Source organism: Trachemys scripta, chromosome 14 (genome assembly GCF_013100865.1).
Source record: "Trachemys scripta elegans isolate TJP31775 chromosome 14, CAS_Tse_1.0, whole genome shotgun sequence".
NCBI lineage: Eukaryota > Metazoa > Chordata > Testudines > Emydidae > Trachemys > Trachemys scripta.
The window spans coordinates 39,304,695-39,319,408 of NC_048311.1; the positions used below are offsets into that span (position 1 = coordinate 39,304,695).

General features: G+C 50.8%; 2 protein-coding genes across 2 annotated transcripts in view; both read left to right on the forward strand.

Annotated features, from left to right (window-relative positions):
* Positions 1 to 14,714, forward strand: part of LOC117886897 (zinc finger protein 850-like) — a 362,115-nt gene that overhangs the window by 174,635 nt on the left and 172,766 nt on the right. The gene's annotated exons all lie outside the window — the stretch shown is intronic.
* LOC117887100 (zinc finger protein 208-like) overlaps positions 1 to 14,714 on the forward strand; it is an 882,934-nt gene that overhangs the window by 106,922 nt on the left and 761,298 nt on the right. The window lies entirely within an intron of this gene.

Below are 14,714 nucleotides of genomic sequence, written 5' to 3' on the forward strand. Positions count from 1 at the left end.
TAGTTCCATTTAAAACGTATCTGGAACAAGAAATGGGGAAACCTGACCCTGTGCAATGTTTGGTCTTGTGCAGGAAGACGTGAATCTGCTTAATACAGGACCCGATCCTGCATTCCAGAGTCTTGTTGAGTTGAATGGGAGTTTGGGGTATAGATGGAGGATCGCCTGGGGAGTTTCTATAAAGGAGATTGTCAGGGTTTTCACAAGCTGATCTAAACTACCTACTTCATTACCTCCTCACAGGAGGTTGCTGCAATAACTGCACTTCTGATAAGTTCATATACAGATATTCGCAGTATATATGTGTGTGCGCGTGTAACACATGCTGAGCAGCCTTTGAACTGGATACAAACTAAAATGGCCCCTCGCCTCCACATCACCTCCAAGACGTTGCTTTCTCTAACGATGGCCGCCTCCATGCGCTCTGTTTCAAACGGATTTCAGCAATCAGCCAGTATGGAAGAAGACAGGAAGTTTAGCCACTGGTTGGTAAATTTCAGGCACGCTGAAAGTTGGATGATAGCTGCGCTCAAACTCTCTTCTTGTGTATACTTGTGGGGTCCAATTCTGTAGCCCCTTTTTGGGGGCCTACTACATACATGCTCGGGGGGATGCAAAGTGGAAGTTTCGCCTAGGGTGCAAAATATCCTTGCACCGGCCTTAGGGTTCAGGGCAGGGGGGTTGGCTGCAGGAGGCGACCAGGAGTGGGCTCCAGCCCAGCACGCACTGGGAGCAGGGCAGGCTCCCTGCCTACCCTGCCCCCGCGCTGCTACGGGAAGTGGCTGGAAACTGGGGGGGGGGAGGGGCACAGGGTGTGTTGCCCTGGCTGCTCCTCTGGGTACCTCCCCCGAAGCTCCCACTGGCCGCTGTTCCCCATTCCTGGCCAATGGGAACTGCGGGGGGCAGTGCCTGGAAGCAAGGGCAATACACAGACTCCCCCTGTGCCCCTCCTTCCCCAGGTTCTGGCCGCTTCCCGGAGCAGTGTGGGAGCAGAGCAGGCAGGCAGAGAGCCTGCCCTGCCCCCAGTGCATGGCAGGCCGGAACTGCTCTAGGTAAACATTGGGGGTTAGGGGGCCGTGGGGTGTTGGTGGGCCACAGAAAATAACCCTGTGAGCCACATGCGGCCCACGTGTTTGAGACCCCTGTTTTAAGGGATCACAAATGAGAAAGGCGTAAAAGGTTTGAATTCGTTACAATAAAAATAAAAGGTAAAACACACATTTTAAATCCCAAACTTTACCAAGCAAAGGAAGATTGGAAGTGTAAGCAGAGTCAGGATGAGCTCTACCCTGACATCTGGTGGTGAATTATGGCGAGTGTGGAAAAGAACTCCAGGGGCTGATCTTGTTTGCATAGGCACAGCCACTCGCCTGGCATGAAACCACAGCAACTCAAAGTGGTTACTTTGGCTGGTGTGGGATCCCCAGTTTCTCTGTTATTGGGGCAGGAAGAATAAAGTTTTGTAAGGTGCCCCTTAACACCCTGCTCACCCCCCCGCCTTTGAACTCTGGGGCTGCACTGATCATGGACAGAGACTTTGGGGGGTTGTCGGACTTTTGGGACTTTTGTGATTCTTGGGTTGCTGGACCCAAGAGACTTTGGGATTGGTGGACTTTTGGGACTTTGGTGATTCTTGGGTTGCTGGACCCAAGAGACTTTGGGATTGGTGGACTTTTGGGACTTTGGTGATTCTTGGGTCGCTGGTTTCAAGAACCAACGGGAGAGGACACGGCCCAATTTGCTGGGGTGGGTCTTCGCTCATGGTTTGGTCTAAGAACTCTAGTTGTGGTGTTTTTCCAATTTAATGCTGATGTTGTTTACCTCATGTTATTAAACATTTTCTGTTACACTCAGACTCCGTGCTTGCGAGAGGGGAAGTATTGCCTCTTAGAGATGCCCAGGGGGTGGTATGTAATTGTCCCAGGTCACTGGGTGGGGGCTCGAGCCGGTTTTGCATCGCGTTATTGAAACAGAACCCCTAGATACAGAACCCGGCCCTTGTTGCTGCCAACTTAGATGGGCAGAAGGGTTACATTTTTGGGGGCTCGTCCGGGATCCCCTGGGTCAGTACCCCTCGCAAGCACCTGTTGAGTGTTCCCCTGCATTGGGAAACAATTGTGGTTATATTTTGAGGAAATTACTGTTTGTATAATGGCTAATATGTCGGGTTTGTTGGGCCCCGGCCCTGCAGCCTCTAGCTCAGGGGCCACAGCCTCAGCCAATGATTGGGCAAAAGCACTGGGGCAAATATTGGAAAAGGTTGTGTTGTCCCATGCTAGGTCAAACTCTTGTCGTGAGTTAAGGTTATTTGCTGGGGCAGAGGAGTTCGAACCCTGATTGGAGCATACCACTGAAATGCTGCAGGAGTGGGCCGTACCTGATGCAGAAAAGCGAAGATGTCTGATAGAGAGCCTTAGTGGCCCAGCATTAGATGTGATTCGCACCCTGAAGCTCATTGACCCTGGGGTCAGTGTGAAGGACTGCCTAGAGGCCCTTGATCATACCTTTGGGAGTGTAGAGGGCCCTGAAGAGTTACTGTAAATTCCTTAATTCCCGACAGCAAATTGGCGAGAAGATTTCAGCCTATATACAGAGGCTGGAAAGACTGCTTCAGAGAGCTGTCATGAGGGGTGCAGTGACTGCTGAACAGATGGATCGGACCAGACTGGCTCAAATTGTAAGAGGAGCTCAATATCAGAACTCGATTCTACTCCATCTCCGGCTAAGAGAACGACGGGAACATCCCCCAAGTTATTCCCAGCTGATGAAGGAGGTCAGAGAAGAGGAAGAAAGGCAGGCTGCCAGCGAGTTTTGGGAAGCCCAAACATTGGAGCCAGCCGGCACAACACCACTGCAAATGGCCAGTGTACTGATGGTGAGCACCACAGAGGAACTTGCCCAACAAGTGCAGGTCCTGACAGAACGGATAGCTGAACTGCAAAGCACCATTGACCAAGCTAAGACTTCCGGGAATAAGGAGCCTCTGACCGTGGCGATGGAGAAGTCAGCATTTAGAGCCACCATCCCATCTGGGCGAAGAGGGAAAGGACAATTCTTCTGCTACCGATGTGGTCAGGATGGACACAGTGCTGCCAAGTGCCATAATGAAGAAAACCCCTCCTTAGTGTATGGAAAGCTGAGGATCAGTTGGGAGAGATCCGGTAGCTGCCAGAGAGTCCGGGGACGGGGACCACCCAGGCCTGCAGGATTTGAAGATTCCCCCAGAAAAGACTGTCCAGCTGGGATCCCCGCAGGACTGATAGGGCCTCGAGCAGAGGTCATGGTGAAGATTGAAGGGGTGGAGTGTAAAGCCGTGCTTGACACTGGATCTCAAGTGACTATTATATTTCAGTCATTCTACCAACAAATGCTTAGGCACCTGCCTATACGGCCACTGACTGGCGTTGGTCTGTGTGGCCTCAGCATGGATGAATACCCCTACCAAGGGTATGTCATAGTGCACCTGGAATTCCCAGAGGAGGTTGCTTGGATAAGAGAAGAGGTGGACGCAGCTGCATTAATATGCCCTGACCCTAAAGGGACCTCTGATGTGTCTGTGCTGATAGGGACCAACTCCAGTCTCTTCAAGGTGCTTGCGGATTACTGCAGACGACGGGCTGGGGACCAGTACCTGAATACCCTGATGATCCATACGCTTTGTGCTGAAGCCTATAGGAAGATTGAGGGTGCTAAAAAGGAGACATCTGAGCTACCGATTGGGGCGCTGAAGTACATGGGCACAACCCTGTTAGTAGTGCCTGCAAGGACGGAGCAAGAAGTGCTTGTCATGAGTACTCGGCTGAAAGGCAGTAACGGGGCATTAGCAATGGTAGAGCAGCCAGTTGAAGGAGAGCTCCCGGAAGGAGTGCTGGTCCCCAGTGGAGTCATAACCCTACCTGCTGAAGCCCAGGAAAAGGTGACTATACTGATTGCTAATGAAACAAGTCGAGATGTTGTTGTGAAGCAAGGACAAAAGATAGCGGATCTCTTTGAGCCTGAATCAATTGTAAAACCCCAGTGTGAGACTCAAGTTCCGCCAATAGACCCTGCAAAGTTTGACTTTGGAGATTCACCGTTGTCCGAGGAGTGGAAAGATCGCCTGAGGAGGAAACTTTGTGAAAAATCCAAGGTGTTCTCATTGCATGAGTGGGATGTGAGATGTGCAAAAGGAGTAGAGCACAACATCAGACTACATGACTCTCGACCTTTCAGGGAGAGATCTAGGAGGCTTGCCCTCTCCGAGATGGAAGATGTGCGACAACATCTTCAGGAGCTGGCTGCGAATGGCATCATTACAGAGTCCCGCAGCCCATATGCCTCACCCATTGTGGTGGTCCGTAAAAAGAATGGGAAAATCCGGATGTGTATTGACTACCGCACCCTAAACCGCCGTACTGTGGTTGACCAGTACACAATGCCCCGAGTCCAAGATGCCTTAGACTGTTTGCTGGGAAGCCAGTGGTTCTCTGTGTTGGATCTTCGGAGTGGATACTACCAGATCCCTCTGGGTGAAGCAGATAAGGAGAAGACAGCCTTCATTTGCCCATTAGGGTTTTATCAGTTTGAACGCATGCCCCAAGGGATCTCTGGAGCACCTGCCACATTTCAACGTCTTATGGAGAAAGTTGTGGGAGACATGAATTTACTGCAAGTGTTAGTTTATTTGGATGACCTGATAGTGTTTGGAAGAACCTTGGAGGAGCATGAAGAAAGACTTCTTAAAGTGCTTGATAGGTTAGAGGATTATGGTTTGAAGCTTTCAATTGACAAATGCCAGTTCTGCAGGACCTCAGTGAAGTATGTGGGTCACATCGTGTCCCAAGAGGGTGTGAGTACTGATCCCGATAAAATAGAAGCCCTCACTACATGGCCATGTCCAAGTAACTACAGAGAACTCAAGACCTTTCTTGGGTTTAGTGGCTACTATCGCAGATTTGTGAAAAACTATGCTACGATTGTAAAACCTCTGAATGATCTTACCAGGGGATACCAGTCCAGCAGGAACAAATCTAAGACCAAGAATAAGGGGAGGTCCCCAAAGCCTCCTTTGCAGAGACACTATGGCCCCTTCGAACCATTTGGGCCACGGTGGGATGAGAGATGTGAAAGGGCTTTTCGAGAAATCATTACTTGCCTAACTCATGCTCCAGTCCTAGTCTTTGCTGACCCAAGCAAGCCATTTATCCTGCATACTGATGCCAGTTTGGAAGGTCTGGGAGCAGTACTGTACCAGGAAGTGGAATGAAGACGTAAACCTGTAGCCTTTGCCAGCCGAGGACTGTCTGATAGTGAAACTCGCTATCCCACCCACAAGCTGGAGTTCTTGGCCTTGAAATGGGCCATCACTGAGAAATTTCGAGACTACTTATATGGTGCTCAGTTCCAGGTGTGGACAGACAACAACCCACTGACCTATGTGTTAACAAGTGCTAAGCTGGATGCTACAGGGCAAAGATGGGTGGCCACTTTGGCTAGCTATGATTTCAGCATTCAATACCGATCAGGGAGAAGCAATGTAGATGCAGATGCATTGTCCAGGCGTCCACAGGCGCCAGGAGTTGCTGTGATACCCACAGATGGAGTGAGGGCTATTTGCAGTGTGAGTCGCCGGGAGCCAGAGTCCCATGAGAGTCTTCATGGATGTGCTGCAGAAGCTTTGGGCCTGCCCCCTGAATGCGTGCCTTCTGCTTCAGTGAACTATATTGCGTTGGACCAATCTCCTTTGCCCATGCTCAATGCGGCTGACTGGCAGGAAGCCCAGCTGCAAGATATTGGCATTCGTGATACACTACTTGCCAAAAGGGAGGGGCGAAGCCCAGCTGTGGTTGTCCCACCTAACCCGGAGGGTAAACTACTATTGAGAGAATGGACCAAACTAAAACTGATTCAGGGAGTGCTACATCGAGTGACCACAGACCCTTTACAAAAGCAACGAGCACAGCTAGTGCTGCCAAAAGAGTACAGAGCCCTGGCCATGAGGGCCCTGCATGATGACTTTGGACATTTAGGGATGGAGAGGACCCTGGAACTTCTTCGTAGTAGATTCTATTGGCCCCGGATGGCTGAAGATGTTCGTAGGAAATGTGAGACTTGCGCTCGATGTGTTCAAAGGAAAACCCTGCCCACGAGGGCTGCATATCTCAAGAACATCACCAGCACCAAACCTTTGGAACTGGTATGCATCGATTTCTTGTCTTTAGAAGTAGACAAGAGGAATATTGGGAACATTCTAGTAGTGACTGACCATTATACACAATATGCGCAGGCATATCCCACGCGTGATCAGAGGGCCACCACGGTTGCTCGAGTACTGTGGGAGAAATATTTCTCAGTTTATGGATTTCCAGCCCGGATACACTCGGATCAGGGGCGGGACTTTGAGAGTCATCTTCTGAAGGAGGTGCTGAGGATAGCGGGAATTAAGAAGTCTAGAACAACGCCTTATCACCCGCAAGGTGATCCTCAGCCAGAGAGGTTCAACCGAACCCTATTAGATATGTTGGGGACTTTGCGACCAGAGCAGAAAGCAACCTGGAGCCAACATGTTGCATATCTGGTGCACGCCTACAATGCCACAAAGAATGATGCTACAGGAGTCACCCCATATCTCTTAATGTTTGGACAAGAACCAAGATTACCCATAGACCTGTGCTTCGGTGTATCAGAGGATGGAGATAGCTATGAAACTCATCAGCAATATGTATCCCGACTGAGAGAAAAGCTGCGGGATGCTTATCACTTAGCTACATCTGCGGCTCGGAAGAACGCCGACCGCAACAAACATCGATATGATGCGAGGGTACGTCTGCAAGAACTCCAGCCGGGGGACAGAGTTCTGCTGCGAAATTTGGGTATTGCTGGCAAACACAAGATAGCCGACAGATGGAAGGCAATACCTTACTTGGTGATGGAAAAGCTAGGAGGCCTGCCGGTCTACAAGATCAAACCTGAAGAGGGTCCAGGGCAGACAAAGACAGTGCATAGAAACCTTTTGCTCCCTGTGGGGGAATTGGTAGGCACCCCGTATGAGATGGGTCACAACAGGGCAACTGGGCAGAACGAAGGTGCTGGATCAAAGCCGCCCTCCAACGTGGACAGCCAGCCCCCTGCAGCTAACCTACCCCCATGCAGCACATCTGAGAGTGAGTCTGAGGAAGAAGACACAACCATGGTGTATCCTGGGATGGAGACAAGATTTCAGTCTCGATCGGCTGAATCAAAAGAGAGCTCCTCTTCTTCCACCCTAAACCCCATGGCAGAAGTATTTAGGCCCATTCCTGACACCCCTGAGCCACTGGTGGGACCCCCATGTGATGACACACCCAGGTTATTGGACAGTGGAGACATACAGGTGGAGGATGTCCTGGGCACCTTGGACCCTCCACTGTTAGAACTAGAAATGCAGGGGCCTATGCCAGTAGCCGAGGGACCCTCAAAGGAAACCTCTCCATCCACCGTTCAAGAGGCTGTCCCGCCCACCACGGCAACAGAGATTCTCAATAGACGAGACAGGGTAATAAGACCAGTAAAACGGTTGACTTATGATGCACCTGGGGTAACTAGTGAGGAACCAATATGTTTAGCACACAGGCTTGTGGAAGCTAAAGTGGGCTATCTGAGGCCCTTTGGAGGGAACCAGTGAGTTGTTATAATAGGGAGTGTGATTTGTCGGGACGACAAATTTTCGGCTGGGGGGAGGATGTAAGCAGAGTCAGGATGAGCTCTACCCTGACATCTGGTGGTGAATTATGGCGAGTGTGGAAAAGAACTCCAGGGGCTGATCTTGTTTGCATAGGCACAGCCACTCGCCTGGCATGAAACCACAGCAACTCAAAGTGGTTACTTTGGCTGGTGTGGGATCCCCAGTTTCTCTGTTATTGGGGCAGGAAGAATAAAGTTTTGTTACCCTGATTCTGTGAATCAAGGCCAGTGGAACTGTTGTATGACAGAAGGACTGAGTGAGTCATTCACCATTACCTAAGTAGCATTTGCTTGTCAAGGGGCATGGGTTACAAAACCCAGTGAATTGAGAGAGGATGGGGACAGGTATTTGTACCTGATGGTATGGCCCCCTCTCCGAGGGGGTTGAAACACCAATTGCACTACCTCCTCTCTCCATTGTTGAATGTCAGAGCTAACTTTGATTCCCTTAGGAGTCTAGTTACAGACTGCTGAGCTGAGTTCACTTTGGGCCAATAGTGCACCAGCACTGGGGCTCCCCTACTACTAGCTGAAATCACTAAGAGATGAAATCACAAAAGAGCTAAAGCTATTTAAGAGCTGAGATCACTGAGGCTGTGTTAACTAGTGGGGGAGCCTGAAGCTATATTGCTGAGCTAACTTAGCTTAGCGGGGGTGAGCGGAGCGGCTCACAGGTCGGTGAGCGGAGCGGCTGGAGGAGCAGCTAGCAGAGCAGAGCCTTGTGGGAGCGGCCCAAGGGACGGCTGGAGCGGAGCGGAGCGGCTCACAGGTTGGTGAGCGGAGCGGCGCGGCTCACAGGTCGGTGAGCGGAGCGGCTCATAGGTCGGTGAGCGGAGCAGAGCAGCTGCCAGAGCAGTTCGTGGGACGGCAGGAGTGGGACTGCGGGTGGAGTGGAGCAGTTCGTGGTGAAGGCTGCGGTGGAGCCCCACGGAGAAGCAGCCGGTTGGCCTCGGATCACGTAAGGTGCCCCTTAACACCCTGCTCACCCCCCCGCCTTTGAACTCTGGGGCTGCACTGATCATGGACAGAGACTTTGGGGGGTTGTCGGACTTTTGGGACTTTTGTGATTCTTGGGTTGCTGGACCCAAGAGACTTTGGGATTGGTGGACTTTTGGGACTTTGGTGATTCTTGGGTTGCTGGACCCAAGAGACTTTGGGATTGGTGGACTTTTGGGACTTTGGTGATTCTTGGGTCGCTGGTTTCAAGAACCAACGGGAGAGGACACGGCCCAATTTGCTGGGGTGGGTCTTCGCTCATGGTTTGGTCTAAGAACTCTAGTTGTGGTGTTTTTCCAATTTAATGCTGATGTTGTTTACCTCATGTTATTAAACATTTTCTGTTACACTCAGACTCCGTGCTTGCGAGAGGGGAAGTATTGCCTCTTAGAGGTGCCCAGGGGGTGGTATGTAATTGTCCCAGGTCACTGGGTGGGGGCTCGAGCCGGTTTTGCATCGCGTTATTGAAACGGAACCCCTAGATACAGAACCCGGCCCTTGTTGCTGCCAACTTAGATGGGCAGAAGGGTTACAGAAGGAAACAGTTTTTCTGCATTTTTACAAAGAGCTGCATGCGATACTTGGGATTAACCCCACCTCCACTCCGAGCACCACCATGGACACTTCAGAACCAGTGGGGGAGCGGGAAGGAGGAGGAAGAGGAGGGAGAAAACAGGAGTGAGGGTGGTGGGCCAGATGGAGACACCCCGGAATCCCTGGAGCCATGCAGCCAGGAGCTCTTCTCAAGCTAGGAGGAAGGTAGCCAGTCGCAGCATCCAGTACTTGGTGGAGAACAAACAGAAGAGCAGGTTCCCGGTAAGCGGGGTCTTTTTCGGGAAGGAATTTTTTTGATGCGGGCTTTTTGGGAGAGGAGGGTTAGGCGTGCATGTGTAGATGCGGAATAGTGCATTGATATGGTTTATGACATCGTGGTAATCGGCCTCGGTAATCTCCTCGAATGTCTCATTCAGAACGTGTGCAATGCGCTTACGCAGGTTTATTGGGAGAGCCACCGTGGTCCTTGTCCCAGCCAGGCTAACGTGTCCACGCCACTGTGACGTCAGGGGGTGGGGGGGACCATTGCTGCACACAGGCAAGCTGCAGATGGGCCAGGGCGGAAGCCGCATTGCAGTAGAAGACCCTCCCTTGCTTCCCTGGTCACTCTCAGCAGCGAGATATCGTCCAGGACGCACTACTGTGGAAAATGTTGGGACAGTGTTCAGTGAAGGTGCCCCCTGAAGCTGTTGGCTCTCCCCAAGGTACAGAAACCCAGAGAACAGTGAGCCCTGAAACAACCAGTCCCCCTTACTCACCATTTTGAGGCTTCCGTGCGATATGAGTGCTCTGTTTCGGATGGGAAAATTATGCAATTGTGTAGACCCTGTGTGTTTTCTACTCCTTTAGTGCTGGGGGAATCACTACTCTGTCTGGTATAAACAATGCTGCCTCTGTTAACTGTTGCATTTTGCCTATACAGCTGCATCAACCTTGAGACCTCAGCCGTCCCTCTTATCGCCTGCTCACAGACTGCAAAGACTCAGGAAGAGACGGCGAAAAAGCAAAGAAGACATGCTGCAAGAAGTGATGCGGCAATCTATTAAAGAGAATGAGAAAGCACAAGACTGGAAGGAGAGAGAAAGCAGGGTCCACCAGGAAAATGCAGCGCACCGGCTGGAAAGCAAGGAGCAGCGGCAGCAAAGCACGGATCGGCTCATAAGCATCCTGGAGCTCCAAGGAGACACTATCAAGGAGTTCGTAGCCTTGCAGTTGGAGCAGTACCGCAAATGCAAACGCCGCCCCCCCCTACAGTCTTTAACCAAAACTCTTTCCGTTGTGCCCCACTGTCACCTCCAACCCACTTTCCCCAACTTCCGTGTTCTTCCCGCCACCAGCTGCCTCCAACAACAGTATCTTCACCACCCAGCCCTGAAAACCACAACCCTTACCCTCTGCACTTTAAACCCATCACCATGCAGTATAGCTACCCTGAAGTGCAGCACTCACTGCACAGCACACCAGACAGGACATACGCGAATCTCTGATTGTGCCGTTCCCCACTCCACCCCCTTGTTTCTTTTCAATCAATGGATTTTTTGGCTTTGAAAACATTCTTTATTATTGCATAAAGTAAAAGACTCCTTACCCCAGGAAATAAACAGGCACTGCAAGTCTGCTTGTCTGCTCAGCAAACACTGATTCCTAAAGATTGGAACTACTGCACTTCACTCCCGTGCAGGGCACCAGATATCACTACTGGTTTTCAGCCTCAAATTGCTCCCTCGAGGCATCCCTAATCCTTGCAGCCCTGCGCTGGGCCCCTGTAATAGCCCTGCTCTCTGCCTGTGCAAATTCAGCTTCCAGGTCTTGAACCTCAGAGGTCCATGCCTGAGTGAAGCTTTCACCCTTCCCTTCACAAATATTATGGAGGGCACAGCACGCGGATATAACCGCGGGGATGCTGTTTTCGGCCAAGTCCAGCTTCCCATACAGAGATCGTCAGCGGGCCTTTAAACGGCCAAAGGCACACTACACAGTCATTCGGCACCGGCTCAGCCTGTAGTTGAACCATTCCTTGCTGCTGTCAAGGCTCCCTGTGTAGGGTTTCATGAGCCATGGCATTAACGGGTAAGCGGGATCTCCAAGGATCACAATAGGCATTTCAACTTCCCCTACCGTGACCTTCGGCTCTGGGAAAAAAGTCCCGGACTGCATCTTCCTGAACAGCCAAGTGTTCGAAAAGATGCGTGCTTCATGCACCTTTCCGGGTCAGCCTGTGTTAATGTCAATGAAATGCCCACGGTGATCCACAAGCGCCCGGAGAACCATAGAGAAATACCCCTTCTGATTAACGAACTCGGATCGTAGGTGGGGTGGTGCCAGAATAGGAATGTGTGTCCCATCTATCGCCCCTCCACAGTTAGAGAACCCCATTTGTGCAAAGCAATCCACTATTTCCTGCAAGTTACCCAGAGTCACGGTTCTTCTGAGTAAGATGCGATTAATGGCCTTGCAAACTTGCATCAACACTATTCCAACTGGTTTGCGACCGACCGGTAGCAGACTGGAGTTGCCATCTCCCAGATAGCAATAGCCGCCCGCTTCTCCACTGGCAGGGCAGCTCTCAATCTCGTGTCCTTGCGCCTCAGGGTGGGGGCGAACTCCTCACACAGTCCCATGAAAGTGGCTTTTCTCATCCAAAAGTTCTGCAGCCACTGCTCATCATCCCAGACATCCATGACGATGTGATCCCACCACTCGGTGCTTGTTTCCCGAGCCCAAAAGCGGTGTTCCACGGTGCTGAGCATGTTCGTGGATAACACAAGCAATTTCGTGTCATACGCGTTACGCGGCTTGACAGCATCGTCGGACTCCTCACTCTCACTGTCACTTTGGATCTTAAAGAATAGTTCGACAGCCAAACGTGACGTGCTGACGAGATAAGTCAGCATACGCCTCACCAGTTTGGGCTCCATTTCCCGCAGACAGATCGCGCTGCACAGAAACCGTTGAAAGATGGCGCTAAAGGTGGATGGAAACAAAGGGATTTCTGGGATGTGAAGCGATGCATAACGGGGCGTTGGGACCGGACCCAGAATCCCCTGCACCCACGCCTCCTTCCCCCAACCCACGGTGCCAGAATGGGAAGAAGTGCTCTATGGGATAGCTGCCCATAATCTACCGCTCCCAATGGTGCAGCAAATGCTGCAAATGTGGCCACGACAGTGCGCTGGGCAGCTGTCAGTGTGGACAGACTGCAGCGCTTTCCCTACTCAGCTGTACAAAGTCAGGTTTAACTCTCAGCGCTGTCCATCTGCAAGTGTAGCCAAGGCCTAAGGAAAATACGAAGCAAGCACGTTTTCTCACCCCACCTGCTGTTGCAGGCAGTTCATAGTTTTTAGTACACAGCCTGGATTTCCTTCCAGCCCTGGTCCATCCTCCCCACTCCAAGGCCCCTGTTGCCTTTCAAGCCATCTTGTTGCCTTCTGTAAAGATGGGAGAGGAGAGGTAAAAATGGAGGCAATTCTCCCTTGTGCTTTTATACCACTCTCCTCTTTGAGGTTCATCCCCCAGTCGGGGGGCAGGCGACAATCAGTCTGTGGCCTAAGTGAGCGTGCAGCCGTCCTTCCAGAGAATTGTAACTCTCCTGTTCCCAGCTCCACAGCTGGTGAATGGCCGGCTGAGCAATTACTGGCCACGTAGCACCTAGCTGGTGTGCAGGTGACATTGTCTCTGAGGAGCTCGTCTGTGGGCGTTTTCCAGCTTTACAGCATGTAACAAACATACAGCAAACTCTCAGAGCTCCATGGACAGTGCTGATAGACACATTTTAATGGGACAATAATATTCAGCAGATGATGACTTTTCCCATGATACCTCACAAGCCATACTTTGGGGAAGATTTATCATTTTATAAACGTGGTGCCCATAATAGTGTAGACCAGTGGTTCTCAGATGTGTTTCATTGCCACCCCCACCTTGGTGTCTGTGGTCATTTACGCCCACACCCTCAAAAGCACATATATCACCACCCAGCTCTAAAGGCAGAGTAGTCCTTGGTGATGTGCACAGCTCTGAAGGCCTCCAACAGCAGCACAGAAGTTAGGGTGGCCACGTGAAGAGTGATATTCCTCAATATCGCTGTTCACAGCAGACTTATCATCCCATTGCCACCCTTACTTCTGTGCTGCTGCTCCACCTGGGTTTGAGAGCCTGAGCATTTATCCCCACTTCCCAGATAGGCCTGTTCCTTCCTCATGAGCCCCAGCCAACTGGGGCTGAAAGCCAGTGCTCTTTAAAAAAAAAACCCAACAACCCACACTGATCGCGCCTCCGCTGACACATTCCTGTGCCTCCATTGGGATGCTCTGCCCACGTTTTCATAATTGATAGCGTAGAGAGTCACCATGGGGATGCGGACTCAAGATAGTAACACCTGCTCCTTTCCGTCTCTGGGATCCCCAGAGAAAATGTCCGAGCAGGAAAGCGGAACAGATCCGATTAACATTAAACTTGCAAAACACATTTTGGTGATTTCAGCTATAAACATTCCCTCCATCCTTCAGCATCTACCCCCAGCGAATTCAATGAGACTGAGCTGGAATTGGGTAAGTGGCATGGGTGATGGGTATAATCGCAGAATTATTGATCCCTGAAATAACAGAAGACAGGAACACTTTGGATAGCTAAACATAGACTACTACAGTTACCCCTCTTAGAATCATAGAGTATTAGGGATGGAAGGGACCTCAGGAGGTCATCTAGTCCAACCCCCTGCTTAAAGCAGGACCAATCACCAACTAAATCATCCCAGACAGGGGTTTGTCAAGCCTGACCTTAAAAACCTCTAAGGAAGGAGATTCCACCACCTCCCTAGGTAACCCATTCCAGGGCTTCACCATCTTCCTAGTGAAATAGTGTTTCCTCCTATCCAACCTAAACTTTCCCCACTGCAACTGGAGACCATTACTCCTTGTTCTGTCATCTGGTACGACTGAGAACAGTCTAGATCCATCCTCTTTGGAACCCCCTTTCAGGTAGTTGAAAGCAGCTAACAAATTCCCCCATCATTCTTCTCTTCAATAAACTAAACAATCCCCGTTCTCTCAGCCTCTCCTCGTAAGTCATGTGCTCCAGACCCCTAATCAATTTTTTGCCCTCCGCTGGACTCTTTCCAATTTTTCCACATCCTTCTTGTAGTGTGGGGCTCAAAACTGGACACAGTAAACCGTAGGTCCTTTTCTGCAGAACTGCTGCCTAGCCATTTGGTCCCTAGTCTGTAGCACTGAATGCAATTCTTGAATCCTAAATGCAGGACTCTCCATTTGTCCTTGTTGAACCTCATCAGATTTATTTTGGCCCAATCCTCTAATTTGTCCACGTCACTCTGTATCATATCCCTACCCTCCAGCGTATTTACCACTCCTCCCAGTTTAGTGTCATCTGCAAACTTACTGAGGGTGCGGTCCACATCATCCTCCAGATCATTAATGAAGGTACTGTACAAAACCGGCCCCAGG